The following is a 12,113-nucleotide window of genomic DNA, read 5'->3' on the forward strand; positions in this document are numbered from 1 at the left end:
CCTCTTTAGGTGGTGGCCACTGTGTCAAACCTATACAAGCACCCGCCGCCGGGCAATCAGGAGCCCTGTCCTTGAATGGAACCTTAGACTTCCAGACGAGGCCTTGATGTCGCTGGGTTCTAGGAGGCACCAGGGCACATGCCAGCGCCCCCCCCCCACCGCCTCGCTGGGCTCCCCCTGCCAACTTGCTTCTCCGGCTGCCTCCCCTCCCCAGAGCTTACTCTGCGCCTTTTTTTAATTACCAGTTCTCCCCAGCCGGCCTTATGTAGCAGAATCAAGGTTGCTTGATTGCTGCCGCTCATTATAATTGGCAGCCTCTCCGCGCTTTCCTGCCATTCACCCGAGAAGCGCTTCTCTCGGACACGCGGCTTTCCCCCGGTTGCGCACCCACCCCACCCCCTGGATCCATCCCGCAGCACCCCGAATGCGCGCAGCTCTGGATCCCTTGAGCTCCCATCGCCTCGGCCGCGCAAAGGCACGCCCCCCCGCCCCGCCCCGCCGCAAAGGAAAACAAAAACAAGCAGCCACCCCCATCCACCGGCCACCCATCTGGCATTTGACAACGCCACGGGGGTTACAGACCGGGTTTGGGTGGGCGAGGGGAACATCCTGACATGCGGGGTTTCCCTCCTATCCCCCCCCACCCCAGTGTTTTTTAGCGGACTCACCTGGATCGGGAAAGTGGCTCTCCCCAGGGCGATCCAAGGGGCGCAGCTTCCCCCGAAGCCTTCCTTGTTGTTGTGTGACAGGCAGGCTGCGAATGGCACGTGGTTGCAGCAAAGCGCAGCCTGGCCGGCAGCGTCCCCCTCCGTCCGGCCCGGCGGCGAGGGGCTTCGCTGGGGCTGAAGGCGTGCGCTCGGTACCGGCGGCTGCACGGGAGCCAATTCGCCTCAAGGTCGGGCGGGGAGGGGCGATGGGAAGCATGGGGAGGGTGGGTGAGTGGGAGGGAAACAATCGCTCCGCGGTTAGCAACACACCGAAGAACGCCGAAGCGGACAAGTGAGTGGAAAGGAGGCGCTTCTGGAGCGCGTTGCCGCCGCCCCCCCCCGCCCCTCTTGGCCGCCTGGATTCAGTCTTCTTCCTCCCATACAAGGAGGAGGGTTGGAGCCCCGGGAAGCGGCCCAAAGGGAAATCAATACGAAGCAATAGCAGCGGTTCCTGTTTTAAAAGTCGCAGAGATGCCCGGCCAAGCGGGGCCTCCAATTTCTGGGTCCGCCGGGAGAGGCTTCGAGGCGTCCTGGATCTTGGGTGATTTGCACCGCTGCTGGCAGTTTTTGTTTTTTTGCGGAGCAACAAAGGAAAGGAGTAAAAATGAACCCTTTCCATGCGGCAGGTGCTCGTTTCCCACTCGGCTTGTTTGTGTGTCCAGCATGGTCCGGTTATTGGGGGGGGAGGGACCTATGACCATTTTTCACAGTTACCTTTGTAGAATTCCCCCATGATCATGTGATCAAAATTCAGATGCTTGGCAACTGGTTCATACTTATGACCCTTGCTGTGTCATGTGATCACCTCATGCGACCTTTTTGAAGAACAAAGTCAGTGGGGAAGCCAGATTCACTTAACAACCCAGTTACTAACTTATCAGCTGTAGTGATTCACTTAACAACTGTGGCAAGAAATGTTGTAAAATGGGGCAAAACTCCCTTAACAAATGTAGGGAGCTAAGCATCCTTTCTCCAAAACAGCCAGGTTGGTGGTTTGGTTAATGGGACAAGCCAAGGTCTAGTCCAGTATTTCTCAACCTTGGCAACCTGAAGATGGGTGGACTTCAACTGCCAGAATTCTCCAGCCAGGTCATGTTGGCTGGAGAATTTTGGGAATTGAAGTCTATCCCTCGTAAGGTTGAAAAACACTGGTCTAGTTTATGTTCGACCAGTGGGTGATTTTGGGGCCAGTTATTTTCTCTCCCCCCTCCTACCTCACAGGTCAAAAAGAGTGGAAGGATCAATCTATATATCCTGCCTAGTACTAGTGTACAAAAAGCAGAATAGAAATATAATAAATTGGTGTTTTTCCGGCATTGAAGGATTTCATCACTTGGGTAAGAATCTCCAAGGTTGACTTTTGGTAACCACATGAACACATTTATGAGCAATGAAAGGTGTTTATTTATTCCGTTTATATGGTTGCCCATTTCACATGCATGATTCTGTTCTGCTGCTGCTCCTATCACAGATGGTTTTCAAACTTTCTAATAAAAAGAAAGTAAATATAGGAGGAGGTTCAGAGTTATGCTCTTCTTTCTGTCACAGCAGAACAGACTAGGTGGGTGTGGAAACTAAGAAATGAAAAACAAATTTGAAAATGGTTGAAGAGGGGGCCATTAAAAATGTCCCCAGTGCATCCATAGGGCAGAAGCAAGGGGACAGGGATGTAAAATGTGGCCATCAGCTTTAATCTAAGCCAGTGGTTCTCACCTTTTTAATGCCGCGACCCCCAACTGGTCATAAGTCGAGGACTACTCAACCGGTCGTAAGTCGAGGACTACTCAACTGGTGCAGCACCGTTTGCAGAATGGGACTTTTGGCGGGCTCAGCAGGGCAGAGACAGCCTGGACAATTCCTATTGGCTTTTGAAAGCCAATAGAATTAGACTCTATTCAAGAGAGTCTATTCTATTGGCTTTCAAAAGCCAATAGAATAAAAGAGAATAGCACAGCTAAGGAAAAGGGGGAAAAAAATGGCGGACTGCGTTGTTTGGCAACCCCCGTGAAATGGTCGTTCGACCCCAAATGGGGTCCCGACCCACAGGTTGAGAACCACTGATCTAAGCCTTCTTATCAAAAAATCTCAAGCTAAGCCTGCTATTAAGCAGTTAAAAACCACTTACTTTGACCTTCCAGTTTAGTCTATAGTCTAGATCAGATGGGTGGCAGACAAATCTAATAAATAAAATTCCTAATGGCCTCTCACCCAAGCAACATCCGATCTGACCCAGATTAGGTTTCTGAAATTTGCAAACGTTATCTGTGCACTGCGAGACCTAGCTCAGTACCCTTTTAAAGCAGCTTCAAACAAAAGTGTTCAGGGTGGGTTTTTTTTTTCTATAATTCCCAAAGTTTGATTAATAGCTGCCATCCTATGGCAGGTTTTGTTTGCGGGTTTTGCATTTTGTGAAGTTAATCTGGTTTTTCTTGCTCAAGATTTCCAGTTCAACATTTTCATTGTCGTGTTTGACAAATCTGCTACAAATTCCCAAAACGAAAAGGAAAGAGATGGAGAAAAGGTTTGGCCTACAGCAGTGGTTCTCAAGCTGTGGGTCGGGACCCCATTTGGGGTCGAATGACCATTTCACGGGGGTCACCAAACCATGCTGTCCACCATTTTTTTCCCTTTTCCCTAGCTGCCCTACTCCCTCTTATTGGTGGCCACACCCACTTGGGGGTCACCACAACATGGGGAACTATATTATGGGGTCACGGCATTAGAAAGGTTGAGAATCACTGGCCTACAGTATTCTAGACCACAGACTTTCATCAGTTTTCAAAAGAGTAAAGTGCTTTACTATATAGCTTTAAAATCACAGCATGATGTCAGTTTACACTATATTAATTTAATTAAATAGGTTTCTTAAGTGAGCTTTTCAGTAATTAAAAAGTCCTGGATGAAGTGTTGCCTTGTGCTACATATCATATACTACTTGATTCCTAACTATCCATAATATGACAAATAAATAAATAATAGATAATATCGTTCTTTTACTAATGGCATTGCTATGTTCATGTTTTTTTCTTTCTCCTTGTAACATCAAAGAAGCATTAAGTTATCCTTCAAAAGTTACCAAATATTTTAAAAAATGTAAAATGTGTGATATTTATGCAATAAAAAGGAGAATATTACATATAATAAATCAAGTTATAGCAATCAAAACAGAAATTACAACTTGTATAGAGTGTTGATGTTGGTATTTATAAACATGTACATATGGACATAATTCTAGTCATGTTATTTATTGAATTCATTGGCAGCCAATAATAACAACAACAACAACAACAACAACAATAATAATAATAATAATAATGGATAGTGGATGTGGCAGTGCCTGGTGACAGCAGAATAGACGAGAAAGAACTGGAGAAGATAACAAAGTACAAAGACCTACAAATAGAAATAGAAAGACTGTGGCAAAAGCAAGCAAGAGTAGTACCAATAGTAATAGGTGCCTTGGGTGCAATCCCAAAACAACTGGAGCACCACTTGAACACCATTGGCATTGACAAATTCGCTATTAGTCAATTGCAAAAGGCAGCCTTACCAGGAACTGCTTCCATCCTGCAACGATATTTGTAATACCATCAAACATCCACATCTGCCTATCCCAGGTCCTGGATAAGGACTCGATAGGTAGACAAAATGCCAAATCCAGTCTGAACATCTGGCTGACTATGCGATGATCCATAATAATAATAGAGTTGCATGGGACCTTGGAGGTCTTCTAAATCTAGACCAGCGGTTCTCAACCTATGGGTCGCGACCCCATTTGGGGTCGATTGACCATTTTTCGGGGGTCGCCAAAGGCGGCGATCCGCCATTTTCTCCCCTCCGGGGGCGGCGCCGCACAGGGGCACCCCGCGCATGCGCGCCACGCATGGGAGCCCCCCGCATGCACGCCACTCATGGGCCCGCCTCTATGCACGTTGCGCATGCGCATAACGTTTGTGTGACGGGGGTTGCCGTCACACAAACGTTGAGAACCGCTGATCTAGACCAACCCCCTGCTCAGGCCCTATACCATGTCAGAGAAGTGGCTGCTCAGTCTTTTATTAAAAACTGGAGCATTCACAATTTCTGGAGGCAGGTTGTTCCACTGATTAATTGTTCTAACTGTCAGGAAGTTTCTCCTTAGGTTGCTTCTCTCCTTGATCAGTTTCCATCTGTTGCTTTTTGCACAGGGTAACTCCCTAAACTAAAATTTAATTTGCATTACTCCTTAAACTGAAATACAGAATAATATCTTAATTTCATGTAACGAAATCAGAAAAATAATTCAGCAATATTGTCTTTCTTTAAATTTTATATGCTGTGTTTCGACACTTCACAGTAGTCTAAATAACCGAGGAAATCCAGTTGCCGTTGGAAAAAGCACCTTTGGGATTTCAGAATGGATTCACCCTGGTTTCTGGAAAGTAAACATAAAGGAGGTGCAATGGTATGTGAGAGTGACCTTGAGGTACTGGGCAAAGAAATGCTGTCAAGGGAACAGTCAGATAAACAACACTGAGGTTGGCCTTACAGGACATACCAGATAAGAAACGCAACCAAATCAGCTTACTTTATTGTAAAGTTACAATGATAGAATCTTGCAACTCTGAAAGTATGTTTCTCCTCTCCCCATCTCCTTTATAGGCCCCAAAAGTAGAGTCTCTTCTGAGCCTCTTGCCCAGCCCACTATCCAACTACAGGCTATGCTATCTCTTATCTGACTGTTCCCTTGGCAATGTCTCTTGACCCAGTTTGCCAAGGCCATTCCCATATACCATTACAGAAGGGAAGAAATGCTTTTCAGATATGCAAGATTCTGTTACCGTAACCTTATAATAAAGGTAGTTTTATACTCATAGTTTTGCTTCTTGTCTGGATTACCCTGAAAGGCTGACAATCACTTGCCCAGGAGAGGATGTGCTGAGTTTTCTTCCTTGGCAAGTTAAGGGTAGGAAGGAATTGGAAAGAAGCTTTTTGTATAGCTGTTTCGCCTTTTAAAATCTGCCTTTGGGGACTCATAAGGCCCTATTATTTTGTAAGGAAACTAAGACCTGATCCTTTAAGACAGGGGTGGCAAACTCAATTTCATTGGGGGCCGCATCAGCATTGCAGTTGCCCTTGGGGGGCCGGGTGGGTATGCCCAGGGTGGGTGCGGCCTACTGGATGGGTGTAGATGGAGTGGGTGTGGCCTACTGGATGGGTGTGGCCAGCTCTACATCATTCGCATCAAGGGTGCCTGTGGGGGCCTGGGCAGGAGTGGGATCTGAGGGTCTCTGGCAGACGGGGATGGAACCAGGGCAAGTGCCAAGGCATGGTCTACTGGAGGAGCCTCGCTGTTCCTCTCAGGCCATGCGGGGGGGGGGGGGGGAAGAGCTTATGAAGCTAAGACTGAATGGTTTCAGCATAGATGGCCACCACAAAATTGTACATTGGCTCCCAGCTGGCCTGGGCCAGGGCCAAGGCAGAGGGGGCCAATCCCTCACTGTTTCCAGGATGGCTTCACGGGCCACATGAAACCACTTTGCGGGCCACATCCGGCCCCCGGGCCTTGTTTTTGACATGTCTGCTTTAAGAGCACTTGAAGAGTAGGAATGATGCTTGGAATTAGTTTTTAGCAATATTTAAGTAATATTATTTGTGAGCTGTTATTTTTTTTCCCTATGATTTTGAATGTTACTGTCAATTTTAAGTAGAAGGGAGTGCAAAAGGAATACAGTAAGCAAGTAAACATTTTTTCTCTCTTTTTCTACTGCTTTTTCTTCTGACTAGCCCAGAGCATTTTACAAAAGAACCATAAAATGATTTGGAATGAAACTGTGAAGATTGCTTTCTTGCTCTTTCTGTAAAAGGCTACAGGCATGAAAGAAGGTTCATTAAAATAAAGAACAGTCTACAGCAGTGGTGGCGAACCTATGGCATGCGTGCCAGAGGCGGCACTCAGAGCCCTCTCTGGGGCATGCGCGCTGCTGCTGTCAGCAGCTTGTGCAGGTCCATTAGGCTGCCCGGAGCGGCAGCCCCACCCAGCACAAAGGAGGTGAAGCGGCCAGCTAGCAAGCTCAAGTAGAGGTGGTACAGCATGCCCACACCCTGCAAGTCAAAGTCCACCCTGAGCAGGGAAAGCCGGGTCCCCATTAGCGCCATAGTCCCCCAGTCCCAGCTAGGATTGTGTGCCTCCCCCATCTATGCTGGGCCTCCTGCCCACCGCCCCACCCTCCAGAGATCCCCTGGATCTCCCCCACCCTGCCCGGCCCCCACAGGTGTCCCCCCCATGAGCAACATCGAGGTGGCCATGCCCACCCAGCCATGCCCACCCAGTCTGCCGTGACAACTGCAGCCATGCCTACCCAGTGGACCACGCCCCCATGCCCCCCCCCCGAGGGCACTACAATGCTGATGCAGTTCTGGCACTTTGCGATAAATAAGTGGGTTTTGGGTTGTGGTTTGGGCACTCGGTCTCTAAAAGGTTCGCCATCACTGGTCTACAGTATGTCCTGTAACAGAGCACTATCATGGAAATATGTGAATGAATAAAAACCTCACTTGTCATTTGAAGCAAGATTGTGTCTTTCACAGAAGACAGTTGAAGTGTTGCAAGTGTTCTGCTTTTAATCATTCCACTGCAAGACTGATCCAACCATAGGCCAAGAGCAGAGCATCTTTATCTGAGCTTAAGTGATATTGGGAAGTGGGTCTCATAAAAAACTTGAAGCGTGTGCACCGGTTCCACTTGCTTCATAAAAGGAAGATAAACCTTAAACCATGTTCAACAGGATAGATCAGATGAGAAGCCCCCACCCAAAGCACTAGCTCTATCTTTATTGTAAGGTTACAATAGTAATCGTGCAGGTCTGAAAGTCCATCTCTCCCCCACTCCTTTACAGTTCACTAGGGAGGATATTTGCCATATTTCCATTTCTTCTGAAGGCTCAACTGTCTCTTATCTGACTATAGTCTGCGGCTCTTCCTCCTATCTCCCAAGGTCATTGCCATAGACCAGGGCTTTTCAACCAGTGGTACGGGTACCACCTGTGGTATATTGGCACCTGGCAGGTGGTACACGACCATCCTAGAAAAGTAGTGGAGGAGGGGAATGAGCTGAACTGCTGGCAGCACCAAACAAGCCTGAGCAAGAGATGGCTGGAGCTGCAGGGCTGTTGGGGCTCAGCAGAAGCGCCAGGATCAGTGCCGCTTTCCAGCTGATCGGCACTTCTTCGGGGCTGTCAGGGCTCAGTGGAAGCACCAGGATCAGCGCCAGGCTCCAGCGGGAGCTTGGTGCTGATCCTGGTGCTTCTGCTGAGCCCTGAAGAAGCACCAATCAGCTGGAAAGCAGCACTGATCCTGGTGCTTCTGCTGAACCCAGAAGAAGCGCCAATCAGCTGGAATGTTGCAGCATCTCCAGGGTCTTGTGATTTACATTCAGATGCTTGGCAACTGATTTATATTTATGACGGTCACAGTGGCTCAGGATCATGTGAAGTGACCAAAACCTGCTGCAACCACCCAGCAGACGGAAGGGGGGGGGGAAATAAAAACCAAACACCCCCCACCCCACCCCTGCTGCCAATCCTCAACAGAAATGCTCACAACAATGGAAACCTCAGACAGGAGGAAGATTGCCGCCGGGTGAGCAGGCAGGTGTCTTGCTCAGCTGTGGCTTGGGGGGCTCTTTTTTCAGTGCCATTGTAACTTTGAACAGTCACTAAGCAAACTGTTGTAAGTCGAGGACTACCTGTACATTATCACTTTTTGGGGGGGTCAACAAGTTTTTGACACCTTGCTAGGCGACTGGTGGTACTCGGATGTTGCCATATCCTAAAAGTGGTACAATGGGTGAAAAGGTTGAAAAGTCCTGCCATAGACCATTACTGACCGGAACTGGCACGTACAGCTTCCTATGCAAATAATCCATGACTTACAATCATAATTGAACCCAAAATAGTAGCTTTGACCCTGTTCAAGCCACTGTTGTATGAGAACTGTCTTGGTCTATGGTAGCAAAAAAAAAAAAAAAAAAAAAACCAAACACCAAAAATCCAGAAGGAATTTGTTAGCATCTTTTCTAGCTGACACATTTTATTAAAAGGCATAAGCTTTTGTGAGCTTTGAAAAAAAATATTAGCAAACTCCTTTTACTCAAGCTGTCAAGTAAAGTAAAAATAAATAAATCCTGAAAACTAAAAATAAATAAAAAATAAAGACAGGAAATAAAGCAAGCCCTCACAAAAGCAACTGGAAGACTGTCAGGGTAGCAGTCAACATAGCAAGCCGTGGCTACAATATCATTGGTTTAAAGGGTTGCTGGTACTAACTACTGTATTTTTTCCATGGTCCAATACCAGGGAGAAGTGGGTGAAAACCTACGTGTAATATTTTCTATGCAAATTTCAGAGTTTTCCCTACACTGCTGCAGTAAAATCTTTTAGTAGTTGTAACTAGGTCTGCACAAGGTGCTGAGCCATATTGTGGTTTGACTAAGTGGAAAGTTCTACCCTGAAACAAAATTCAAGGCTGTGGTTGAAATAAATGTCATAACCACATACCATTGACCTGCTTTGTTTCAAGTCACATAATTTTTACATTATTTACTATTAGATTTTAATCCCATTGTTTCTTTATAAGTAACTCAAGGCAACAAACATACCTTCTATTTTCCTCACAATAACCCTATGAGGTGGGTTGGGCTGAGACAGAGTGATGGGTCCAAAGTCACCCAGCCGGCTTTTGTGCCTAAGGTCGGACTAGAACTCACAGCCTCCTGATTTCTAGGCCAGCACCTTAATCATTACACCAAACTGGCTTTCTGTATAGTTAAACTATGGTCAAACATGTCATTCAATCCCAAATGGGGAATTAACTCCCCTAGTACAGGTAGTCCTCAATTTAAAACTGTTCATTTTCCAACCAAAGTTATAACAAGCACTGGGAAAAGGGACTTACAACCAACCCTTACGCTTGCAACTGTCATAGCATTCCCAGTGGTCATGTAGTCAAGATTCAGGATGACAATAGCAGCATCCCAGGGTCACGTGTCCACTATCTGTGACCTTCCCAGGCAGCTTCCAATAAGCAAAGTCAACCAGGGAAGCTGGATTGTTTAACGACCATGTGTTTTCACTCAACAACTGTGGCAAAAAAGGCCATCATATTTGGTGTGACTCACAAATCAACTCCATTGCTTAGCAATGGAAATTCTCTTCTCAACTGTGGTTACAAGAGGATTAGCAGTACTTGATTTCTCCTTTTGGCCTCCAGATATAAAGGGGGGGGGGGTATTTTAGTTTCTGGCATTCTATTTAGCTAATTTTAATTCTCCCATCCTCCACAGAGTGACTGTAATCCCAAGGGGGCCAGGCATACTTTTGTTTTTTAATTTACAAGATAAATATCAGCCAAGAAATTGGAGTGGGAGTAGTACATATTTTCTGGATAATGTGGCGGTTCTGCTGCTTGTGTCATCCAAATAGCCTTGATATTTCCATGAGCTATCTTGATTAGTGACCCCATGGCAGGGATAGAATTTACAAATATACACACTTCTGTATATTTTGCCCTCTAGGACAAGATACCATAACCTCTGGCTGTGATGAGAGGGAGAATTGTCAGTACTTTGCAGTTGAAAGTGGGTTCCTTTTCTTGAAAAGGCAGTAAAGGCTCCAGGAGAATACTGTTTTTTTAATTGTTAAAAATATTTGTTTCCTCAAGTTGAGGAAAGCAGAACAAATTAAGAGGGTGTTCCAGTTCCTTTTTCCACTCTTCTCTAATAAGAATTCCATTTTTAGCCTTATCAATAGTTACCAAAGTTGCTTGAGATAATTTGTTAGAAGCAAAATAAAACTGTCATCCCAGTGTTTTTAAATGCCAGTAGATAAAATTTTTGCATTTTAAACTATGGTAGTTAAGACTATAACCTCAGAAATAAGTCTTCACTTACTGATAGTATTCATTTACTTGAGAATATTAAATTTGTTTTAAAAAAATGGATTGGCATATGTGCAGTTCTAACCATATATATCTCTATCTAACTACCCACTGAAGGCTCAGACTTTGTGTGATTAATTCATAGTTAATTATCATAGTTTACTTGATTAATTTGTGTGGATTTCCACAGTACACTGAGCTATAAATTAATCACATTCCACTTCCTACAACATGCTAAGACTAAAATGGAGTTGGCCAGATTGTAGCTCAGCATGTTGGGCAAAACAAAGATATTTGTTTAAGTGTAGTTAAGCCCATTATGCCAAACACTGCCCATATGTCGTACTTTAAATGTCCAGGAATTTCTTCAACAATGCAAAAACAGCCAGCAGCTGGAGAACAGGAAGCTAGAGCAATGCAACTGAAATCTCCACCTTCAATTATATTATAGTTTCATTAGGGCTATCAGATTTAGGTTGCAAAATTCCAGATCACCATTTATGTAGGTGCCAGGAAAGAGATACAGAAAACACATATTCTTTGCTTTTCTCTCTGAGTGATCATCCTGATTTCTGCAGCTTGGAGAGTCCATCTATAATTTTCATTATAGTGTTTTCTAACCCAGCATCGTTATTCATGTGTTATAGCACTCTGCCCCCATGTGGCATTCTGGAGTATACAATTAAATAGTGGAATGTAAAATAATTGCATTATAATGGGTGGCTGAGCAAGTCAAGGAGCTGCATCCCCAAACCAGGACTGGGAGTCTATGCCCTTCAGATATTCAGCTGAACTACAAGTCCCAACATCCTTCCCTTACTGGTTCAGCTGCTTGGAAATTATTCACCCATTCAATTAGTTTTCCCACCACAGCCTTAAAAACATTTGGAAGGATTAAGAATCCTTTGTAAAATGTGGAAAGAAATTCTGCTAAAAGGAATGTTATCTGCAATGAAGACTACATGGAGTACATTTGGTAGGATTAAATATTTGTAATCCCAATTTTTCAAAATTGATTGAAGCATAGATTATTGCAATACTAAGCTTTCTTGGCTGCAGGATGTTTTCTGCCCTGTGTCCCTTCACTGCTGAAGATGGTCGTAGGCTGTTGGACACAGGTAAACCTCCAGGTGGCCTCCATGACCTTCTGAAAGAATGCAAATGACCAGCTGTCTGCAAGGAGTATAAATCCTCCATTCCCCACCATCCAGTCAGAGCTGAAGAAGCTTCTTGGATAAGAAATAAAACATCTTCAAAGAATTTTTGCTCTTTTATATTTGTGCATTTTGAGGGAAACCATCTGAATGACTTGGGAAGCCTTGAGGTTCCTATATGTTACTCAAATAGCCTTCCTTTTGGTATTGTGGCATGCCAGCAACTGGGCTGCACAATCAAGTGAAGTCCTATCTGCGAGATGTAGGCAGCACGCCAAACCATGCCCCCTCTGGTCCGCCGAAAAGCCTTTCTCCATGGAACCAGTCCCTGGTGTCC

General features: G+C 45.4%; 1 protein-coding gene across 3 annotated transcripts in view; it reads right to left on the minus strand.

Moving 5' to 3' along the window:
* Positions 1 to 951, minus strand: part of DEPTOR (DEP domain containing MTOR interacting protein) — an 86,225-nt gene extending 85,274 nt beyond the window's left edge. The window contains exon 1 of one of the 3 annotated variants that reach the window (XM_039365087.1): positions 669 to 950. The gene's annotated coding sequence lies outside the window, so the exon portion shown is untranslated. Of the gene's footprint in view, positions 1 to 242; positions 394 to 668 lie in introns of those variants that run through there. The other 2 variants (XM_039365088.1, XM_039365090.1) reach the window with 2 other exon arrangements.
* Positions 952 to 12,113: the final 11,162 nt, after the last annotated feature.

The sequence above is a fragment of the Crotalus tigris genome, unplaced genomic scaffold, assembly GCF_016545835.1.
Source record: "Crotalus tigris isolate CLP2741 ecotype Arizona unplaced genomic scaffold, ASM1654583v1 scf7180000019953.484404808:943566, whole genome shotgun sequence".
NCBI lineage: Eukaryota > Metazoa > Chordata > Lepidosauria > Squamata > Viperidae > Crotalus > Crotalus tigris.